This window comes from Saccopteryx leptura, chromosome 1, assembly GCF_036850995.1.
Source record: "Saccopteryx leptura isolate mSacLep1 chromosome 1, mSacLep1_pri_phased_curated, whole genome shotgun sequence".
Classification (NCBI taxonomy): Eukaryota; Metazoa; Chordata; class Mammalia; order Chiroptera; family Emballonuridae; genus Saccopteryx; species Saccopteryx leptura.
This window is the reverse complement of record NC_089503.1, coordinates 325,523,068-325,532,384: the sequence shown is the minus strand read 5'-3', so window position 1 is coordinate 325,532,384 and position 9,317 is coordinate 325,523,068.

Sequence of the window (9,317 nt, the reverse complement as noted above, 5' to 3'; positions counted from 1 at the left end):
TAAAAATCATCTTTAGAGTTTTCCTAGTCTTGACGTTGGTCTCTTTTCTCCCAAGCATCAAAACCTGCACCTGACTCCAGACTTGACCTAGGACCATGTAAGCGAATTGGATAACCTTCTTCTGTGTGTCATCATGCCTTTCTTTGTAGAGGCCATCAAACTCTTCAAATCCTTTGAAAACTATGTAACAGCTGCCTTGCAGTGCTGCTGAAAATGTGTGTGTGTGTGTGTGTGTGTGTGTGTGTGTGTGTGTGTGTGTGTGTAGGGGGGAGATTATACATATATTGAAGTGCCTGGGAAGGCCTAGGATGGTGCTTGTCAAGCACGTAGAGCCGCCCCATAATAAGTGCTCATTGCATGTTCATGGATGGAAACCATGAATGATGCCTAAATTAATATAGGGTGCTTATACCAAGAGGCCTGTCACTCAAACTCTTACAAAAGAAGTGAGCTTCTGTTTCTCTTTTATTATCACTATGTCCTCCTCAGTAAAATGTATTTAATGATATTATTTTAAAAGGCTTCCTGTCTTGGGAGTGCCATGCCAGCCTGGTACAACCACGGAGGCCCAAGCCCCGCACGACTGTCCCAGCTGTGCTAGCCGTGGGGCGCTAAGGCCCGGCTCGCCGCGCTTTACCTTAGCACGTTAGGTAGGGGATCTGGCAAGGCGGGGCGCGGAGCAGGGTCTGGGCCGCAAGTGCTGGGCAGCAGACCGAGGCAAGGGGCGGAGGGGTCCACGGTGAGCCGCGGGGCTCCGCCTGGCCTGTGGGGTCACCCTGAAACCTGCCCTGCCGAGCGCCGCTACACCTACTGCGGAGAGGACTAATGTCAGAGCGCGCGCGCGGAGCGCCAGTGCCACCACGACGCCAGCCCGTCGCTAGGACGGCGCTACCGCGGCCTGGAGCCTCGGGGCACGGCCACAGGGAAGAGGGCAAGGTCGGCGAGCATTTCCTCTCTGTCTCCGCGGGAAGCAGCCTGACCTGCCGGCGAGTGTAACCCCAGGAGGAGAGCAGAATGGACCCTGCGCCGGTTCTCCTCAGCCCAGGGGGAGGCCCAAACGCTCCTCCGCCTCGCGGCGCCAGACTAGGGGAGGAGGCGGGGTCTGCGAAGTCGGCTCCCGAAACCCGCTGTCCTGCGGAGCCCTCGCCCCGAGCCCCGCGCAGCCCTCTCCCCGAGCCCCGCGCAGCTCTCTCCCCGAGCCCCGCGCAGCCCTCTCCCCGAGCCCCGCGGAGCCCTCTCCCCGAGCCCCGCGGAGCCCTCTCCCCGAGCCCCACGTGCCGTCCCGCCAGACTAGGGGAGGAGGCGGGGTCTGCGAAGTCGGCTCCCGAAACCCGCTGTCCTGCGGAGCCCTCTCCCCGAGCCCCGCGGAGCCCTCTCCCCGAGCCCCGCGTGCCGTCCCGGTCTCCAGCCCAGGGATTGGGCGCGTCGCCTTCGCAGCAGGGGCGAGTTGCGGCCGGTCCCGCAGAGAACCCCAGCGGTCCGCACTCTGCCTGAGTTTCCTCAGCATTCACGTTTCTCCTGACACCCAAGAGCAGAGAGTTTTGCAAGGGACCTGAGGAACCAAATGGGGGACCTGGTGAAGGCTCACACTCCGTTCCTTTCTCACTTCTGTGTTTGTAAAAGGGCAGTTTGTGTGGAGCTTTCTGCACCGGAACGTCAAATTAATGGAGTGAAGTAAAATCTTACGCCCTGAGGAATCATTTCTTGTCCGAGATGATCCATTTAACCATTGGAAAATCCGGCTAATTGCATTGCTCCAGAAAAAAAGTTTTTGTTTTTGGAGATTTCAGTACTCGTTGTAATATTTGGTACCTCCAGAATGTAGAATCGATTGTTCGAATTTATTTTCTAAAAAGGGGAAGCAGTGTAATGTTACAATTTTTAACCAGTTTTTAAGAGACCAAACAATGCTCAAAGGTTAATTAGTAGCGAGCACAGGAGGGAAAATACTAGTTAAAAATTAGTTAAAACACCTACTTAAAACTGGCCCCACTTTTAAATCCTCTCATTAATTTTCTTTTTTCTATGTCAGCCCCCAATTTGCAAGAGGAAGAAGCAAAGCAAAATATCTTTATCTCACATTCAGATTACAGATATTATCGAAGGGTTCAAACTAACACCCAACATTTCTTTATTCTTTGATGTGCAGGTCCAACTGTCCTGCTGTAGAAACTTTCCTCAGGACAGGAACCTAGGCAGAAACGTTCCTGAGGACAGAACTTTTCCATAGTTGAAGCACCGGCTCTTTTTAATGTATAGATGTAAACCTGAAACCTGTATAGTTTTATTAAGTAATATCACCTCAATAAATTCAATAAATAAAGAAAAACAAGCTAACTCTTCCTTGATCTCCTCAGATTGAACAATTCTACCAAGTAACGAAGAAAGTACTGCCTAATTTGGAATGTGTTTTGGAAGGAATAAACTTATGGTGCTGAGAGTATAACGTCTTCTTTCCTCTTTTTAGTAACACCATTTCTATGTAAGTACTTTCTTTTAAAATGAGTGTTTCAGCTAGGCAGATCTAAATACCTTGAGTCATAAATTTATTTGGTAATAAATACATGTATTAAACAACATGGTGATAGTCTTAATTTTAACTTTTCCCATGTTTATCGTCTTTGATGCCAAGAATGAAAAGTTATAGGTTACAGTTATTTAATAAATCACAACCATCCTTAATTCACAATTTCTTTCCAACTTGGAAGAGGGTGTATCATTCTTCCTGAGGTGAAACAATATTTACTTTTTTCTTTCATATATTATTTCCTTGGCCTCCCATTCTAGTAACAGGGAGCCTTGACAATCTGTTCTCTATTATATAGACAGTATGAAAGAAGTAGGAATGGCTTCAGTGGTCAACACACAAACTGAATTTATTTTCCTTGTTAATATGTGGAGTCTAGTTATTCTCCATTGTCATTATCTTCAAACCTAAAATAATCAAAATCAGAATTTTGAAGGCAATGTTATCCAGCATTGAAATAATATTAATCATTAAAAAATTGCTTCATTGGCTATCTGGGTAATTTTGCTCTGACTGAGTAGCTATGTTTCTGTAAAATGGAATAAAAAATTTAAAAATGTAGTCCAGCCTGACCTGTGGTAGCACAGTGGATAGTCAACTGGGAGTGTTGAGGTCACCAGTTGGAAACCCAAGGTCACTGGCTTGTGCTTAGGGTTGCCAGCTTGAGCTCAGGGTTGTTGACACGATTCTGAGGTTGGTTGCTGGTTTGAGCTAGGGATTGCTGGCTAAACTTGAGTCCAAGGTCACCAGTCCCATCCTCAGTCAAGGCACCTTTGAGAAGCAATAAATGTACAACTAAGTGAAGCAAGGAATTGATGCTTCTTGCTCTCTCTCCCTTCCTGTCTCTGTCTCTCTCTCTGTCTGTCTCCCCCCCCCAAAAAAAATGTAGTCTATATCTTTAGTATTCTTACTATTAAATAAACATTTTGTCACTTTTTATCACTCTAGATATTTCAGTTGCTCTCAGGTGAAGTTTTAAAATTGTTTGCCCTCAAACACATCAAAATCATGAGGTGTTTCTACAGAGGAATATTATGCTCTTTGATGACATTAAAGAGACTTTGTGGAGGTTTTCTTTCATTTTGGGGCATAATTTATTTGCTATAAGGAAAGAGGAAGAATCTCTCTTCGTTGTATCATATAATATTGAGCCCAAGGAAGCTCTAATGAAACTCGAATAGAGGAATAAAGAAACAGAAGTAGAACCTACAGCTCTCAGTTGGTCACCTGTTTTAGTATCAGTAAGAATTAAATTAAGATGTCTTATGGGATTTATTTTAATTGAGCAACCTAGAAGAGGCCTATTTATTTTATTTGACTTATATCATACCTATATATATTTGAACTTAAAAAGAATTATCTGAAGGTTGGGACCTGAGCCTCTAGATGTCCCATTGGTTCTGAGATATTTGGCTTCATGAGATATAATAAAAGTGGCATTAAGGAGTTACCTAGTAATTAGGTTATGGTGGTGTTTGGTAGGGCTGTGTATAAGGATGAAGTCAGCCAAGCTTGTGAAAAAAAAATAATGGTTGCCCAGAGGAGGTGGTCAATTTAAACTAGACTATAAACTATCTTAATTTCAGACCCCAGAATCAAAACTGTTTAGAAGAATACATCTAAAAGTTTATTTAGATCCTGGTCACCCAAATTAACTGGAGCCACAGTGCTTCTTGAAGGAGAGCTGGTGGGTCACCCTGGCAATGCAGGTTAGCTTTGCTGCCTGCAGCAGAAGAGTGCTAGGGACAGGACCAATTGCTCTGACTTCCAAGAAGAGGATGAAGATGGAAAGCAAACATTGTTTCTCTCACTTCCTCCCTAAACTATGCTGGAGGAAGCATGGTGCGACAGAAAGGGAAGGCCACTCCTCTCACTGGTTTTATTGCTTTGGGGCAGGTGTGACTACCTTCTATGCCTAAGTTTTCTTTTATAAAATGAAGGGGGTTGGACTAGATGATCAGTAAGGCCTTCAGTTTTGTGATTTGATGAGAGAGGAGAAGGAATAGTAGTAGGGCCTGAATCTTTGAGCCTGTCTCCCAATGTGCTAGAAGTTTGCAGAGATTTGTTGTTATCAATCGTTCTGATGATTTAACTCTCATTTAACTCAGCAGTTGTCTCCTCCTCTTTCTTGTATTATCAATATTTTCCTCTTTTGAGAATCAATGTAATGATACAAGCCTGTTGGTAAATATCAAGAAACTTAAAAAAAAATTTTATTTTTTTGAGAGAGAAAGAGAAAGAGAGACAGGAAGGGAGAGAGAGGGTGAGAAGCATATCAACTTAAACTTCCTCTTTAGTTGCACATTGATTGGGACAAGCCAGTGTCCCCTTGCTCAAGCCAGTGATCTTGGGCCTTTCTTACCAGCGACCTTTGGGCTCAAACTGGCAAGCTTTGGGATTTTGTGGATGATTCCCCTCCTCTCCCAAGCCAGTGACTTCGGGGCTTTGAACCAGCAACTTCATTGTTCTGGAGTGATGCTTTATTCACTGTGCCATCACTGATCAGGCTCCTAATTCTAAATTTATGCATTCCAACTTCCACCTTAACTACTTCACCTGAATGCTAAGAGCCACCTCAAATTTAATATGAACTTGTGTTTCTCTTCAAATTTGCTGTTCTTTTTCACCTGAGTAAGTGACAAATCCACACTAACATTTTGCTTACGCCAAAAACCTAGGATTCACCCCCTGAAAAAAAATTATGTTTTTGACATCTCAACCCAATTCATCAGGAAATCTTGGTGGCTCTGCCTTAGAAACCTCTTCAGAAGTTTGCCTCTTCTCATCAGAACTACCACTCTGGTCCAAGCCACTGTCATCTTTCCTTGGATGTTGTTATAGTCTCCTAGTTAGGCTCTGCTTCCACCTTTGTTCCCCGTTAGCAGTCTTTTTGATCCTTCTGAAGTAAAATTCCAATTCTGTTACATCCCTGTTCAAAATCCTGTAATGATTGTTCATATCACCAGAATAAGATCCACAATCTTTAACATGACTCTAAAGCTCCTACATGAATAGGCCCTATTATTTTCTCTCTAATATCATCTCTTGTCATTCTTCCCCTCTCACACTCTCTTCTAGTCACGCTGGCCTTTTTGCTATACCCAGAAGTTACTAGGCACACTTCTATCTTAAGGCCTTTGCACCTATTTCAGATATCTTACATAGCCTTCTCTCTTACTTCCTTTGAGTATCAAACATCATCTTATCAGAGAGACTTGTCCTAGCCATCCATATAAAATAACACTTCCCTCCATCAGTCTTTTCCATTTACCTTGTATTTTCATATCACATCATCTCAGATATCACAGAGTTATCTAAACACAGAACTGTTCTAAGGTTGGTTAATTCAATGGCTCACAATGACAAGTCTCTGGCCTCCTTAGTATGTTGATTTCCGCCTTCTGATTTGTTCTCTCATGATAGTTATTATTTCAGGAATCTCAATCCCACACAACATTCAACACCTCTTTTTAAGATCAGGATAAACCTTACCGTGTGTCTCCAAGATACTTTCTTCTTCTTTTTTTTTTTTTTTTTGTATTTTTCTGAAGCTGGAAACGGGGAGAGACAGTCAGACAGACTCCCGCATGCGCCCAACCGGGATCCACCCGGCACGCCCACCAGGGGGCGATGCTCTGCCCCTCCGGGTCGTCGCTCTGTTGCGACCAGAGCCACTCCAGTGCCTGGGGCAGAGGCCAAGGAGCCATCCCCAGTGCCCGGGCCATCTTTGCTCCAATGGAGCCTTGGCTGCGGGAGGGGAAGAGAGAGACAGAGAGGAAGGAGAGGGGGAGGGGTGGAGAAGCAGATGGGTGCTTCTCCTGTGTGCCCTGGCCGGGAATTGAACCCAGGACTTCTGCACGCCAGGCCGACGCTCCACCACTGAGCCAACCAGCCAGGGCCAAGATACTTTCTCTTATGTCTTTTTGGCCAGAATTGTCTGACTTGCCCATTCCTTGACCAATCACAAGCAAGAGGAAAAGAACTGTCATGGTTAATAAAAATGAATCAAGATTCACTTCCTGAGATTTGGAAGGATTTGGCATTCCTAGAGCCCTTGACCACTTTGTATACAAATAAACTCAGGGTTCTGTTAGCGAGAAAGGAATGGGAACAATGGTTGTTGAATGAACATCTTAATAGTGTTTTCTATACTTGTGATTAATCAAAATCCTCACGTTGTTGGCCATCTCTTTTGTAAATAGGTTGCCCTCTCACATTTCTACAGCTGGGTCATTTGAATCAAGATAATCCTCCCATTTTTCTCTTTTGTATTTAATTACATTCACTTATAGAAAATGTATCTATTATGTTATACTGAGTAGTTAACTACCTTGAAACATAGTGGCATAGAACAATTATTTACTTACTTGAGATTCTGCAATTTGGGCTGAAATTTCCAAGATGGATCTTTTGCTGATATCACCTAGGCTTATTCAAGTGGCTATAAGCATTTGGTGGGCAGCTGGGGGCTGGATCCCTCTCTTTCCATGCGATCTTTTATTAAGAAAACTAGATCAGGCCTGACCTGTGGTGGTGCAATGGATAAAGCGTTGACCTGGAAATGCTGAGGTCGCCGGTTCGAAACCCTGGGCTTGCCTGGTTAAGGCACATATGGGAGTTGATGCTTCCTGCTCCTCCCCCCCTTCTCTCTCTCTGTCTCTCTCTCCTCTCCCTCTCTCTCTCCTTTCTAAAATGAATAAATAAATAAATAAATAAATAAAAGAAAACTAGATCAGGGTTCTTCACACAGTAATCAACAGTGTATTAAAGGGAAGCCCCAATGTGCAAATATTTATCAACTTTCTGCTGGTGTCACAGCACCAGCATTTGCTAATTCCCATTGAGCAGAGCAAGTCACACGGCCAAGCATAGAGTCTTTGTGATAGGAAATTATACAAAAGCATAAATATCAGGACATTTGATCACTGGGGATGATTATGTAACCGATACCACAGAGATAAAACATTATACAACTTCTTTAAGCTGTGACTGAGCTAAATGTAAAAATGAGAGTGCCAAGTTTATGGAATAAAACTTTTGCTATGTATGATTTATTAGATATTTTAAAATTAAAAGTTAATGAACTAAAACTAAACTTAACCTGTTCTTACTTCTTGAACTTAACACAGTTTTGCATTTGTTACTTTTTCCTGAGAAACCTAAAATGTGTTACACAGCTATTTGATGTGAGGAATAAATAAGTGAACTGATTTTAAAAACTAAAAAACTGAAGAAGATAGATGCTGTGCAAATAGTTTACTTTTTTATTAAGCAGCTACTGAAATATATTTAAACCTTGAATGACTAACAATGTCTATAATTTATACCACAGATCACAAATCTGTGAATACACAACAGAATTTACAGAACCATATCTTACAGAATGGGATTTAAAGGAAGTCTTTGTTTTAAAATTTTTAATGGCAGTTTTCTGGAGAATCATTTTTGTTTAATAATAACTTGAAATTTTTATTCTCCAAGTGTTTTGGGGTAAATTAAAATCAGTGGTATCTCAAGTTAAAAGGGTTATTTCTCGGACAAGAGTGTGGTGGTTACCGGGGTAGGGAGGGGAAGGGAGGGTGGGGGGAGAGGAGGGGCACAAAGAAAACCAGATAGAAGGTGACGGAAGACTATATGACTTTGGGTGATGGGTATGCAACATAATCAAATGTCAAAATAACCTGGAGATGTTTTCTCTGAACCTATGTACCCTGATTGATTAATGTCACCCCATTAAAATTAATTTTAAAAATACCAAAAGGTAGTTTATTATTGCATGTATTTATTAGTTAAATATGAGCAATAAAAGAGGTACACAAAACTACATTGTTATAAGACTTTTAAAATATTAATGAAAAAATATTAAATAATATCTGACAAAAACCAATAAAACTATTATATATGAAAAAAGGGTTTCTTTATAAACTTCTTGAATATAAAAATTAACATAAATTACAAGGAAATCTAGGAAGTCAATTCACTGATAACAAAAACAAAGGCAAAACCCCACCCCACCCCCCGAATAAATCAAGATCTTTTAAAATTATATTGTATTGACTTTAAGGAGAGAGGAAGGGAGAGAGAGAGAGACAGGAACATTGATCTGTTTTTGTATGTTCCCTGACTGGGGATTGAAGCAGCAACCTCTGCTTATCAGGACGATGCTCCAACCAACTGGACTATCTGGCCAGGGCCCAACGTCTCTCATTTGTCAGTAGTATCACTTAGGAACTGCTTTCCACTGTAATAAGACTGTCTTTCTTTATCCTCCTTCTACTCATGCACCCAAAGTGTGCTTTAGAGAGACCAGTGTTTATTTCAACTAAAAGAGTTCAACATATAGGTAACCCAGGGTCAATATCGTGTTTCCATTAAGTTATCTAAGATTCTGCTTCCTTCTGTCTTCTGTTTGGGCATCCTCAGTACATGGTTTCCATACACAGAGTCATTTCACAGACTAAGATGGCTTCTGTAGTGTCAGCCATTGTGTATCTGTGCAGGCATGAGAACAAGCAATAGGTGGCTAGTTGTCTTCTTAGTCACAGACAACTCTGCTTATATCACATTAACCAGAACATACAGAACCACATCTAGCTACAAAGAGGTTGGGGACACACAGTCTTTGATCACGACAGCAATATAACCAGCTGTAATGTAAAGCAATCAGGGTTGTGTTAGAAGATGGGGAGAATGGATATTTGGGAGGCAAATAGAAGACTTTGCTACAATGACTAAGACAATGTAGTCAAATTGTGTTATGCATTTTTCCCCACCAGAATGTATGAAGCTC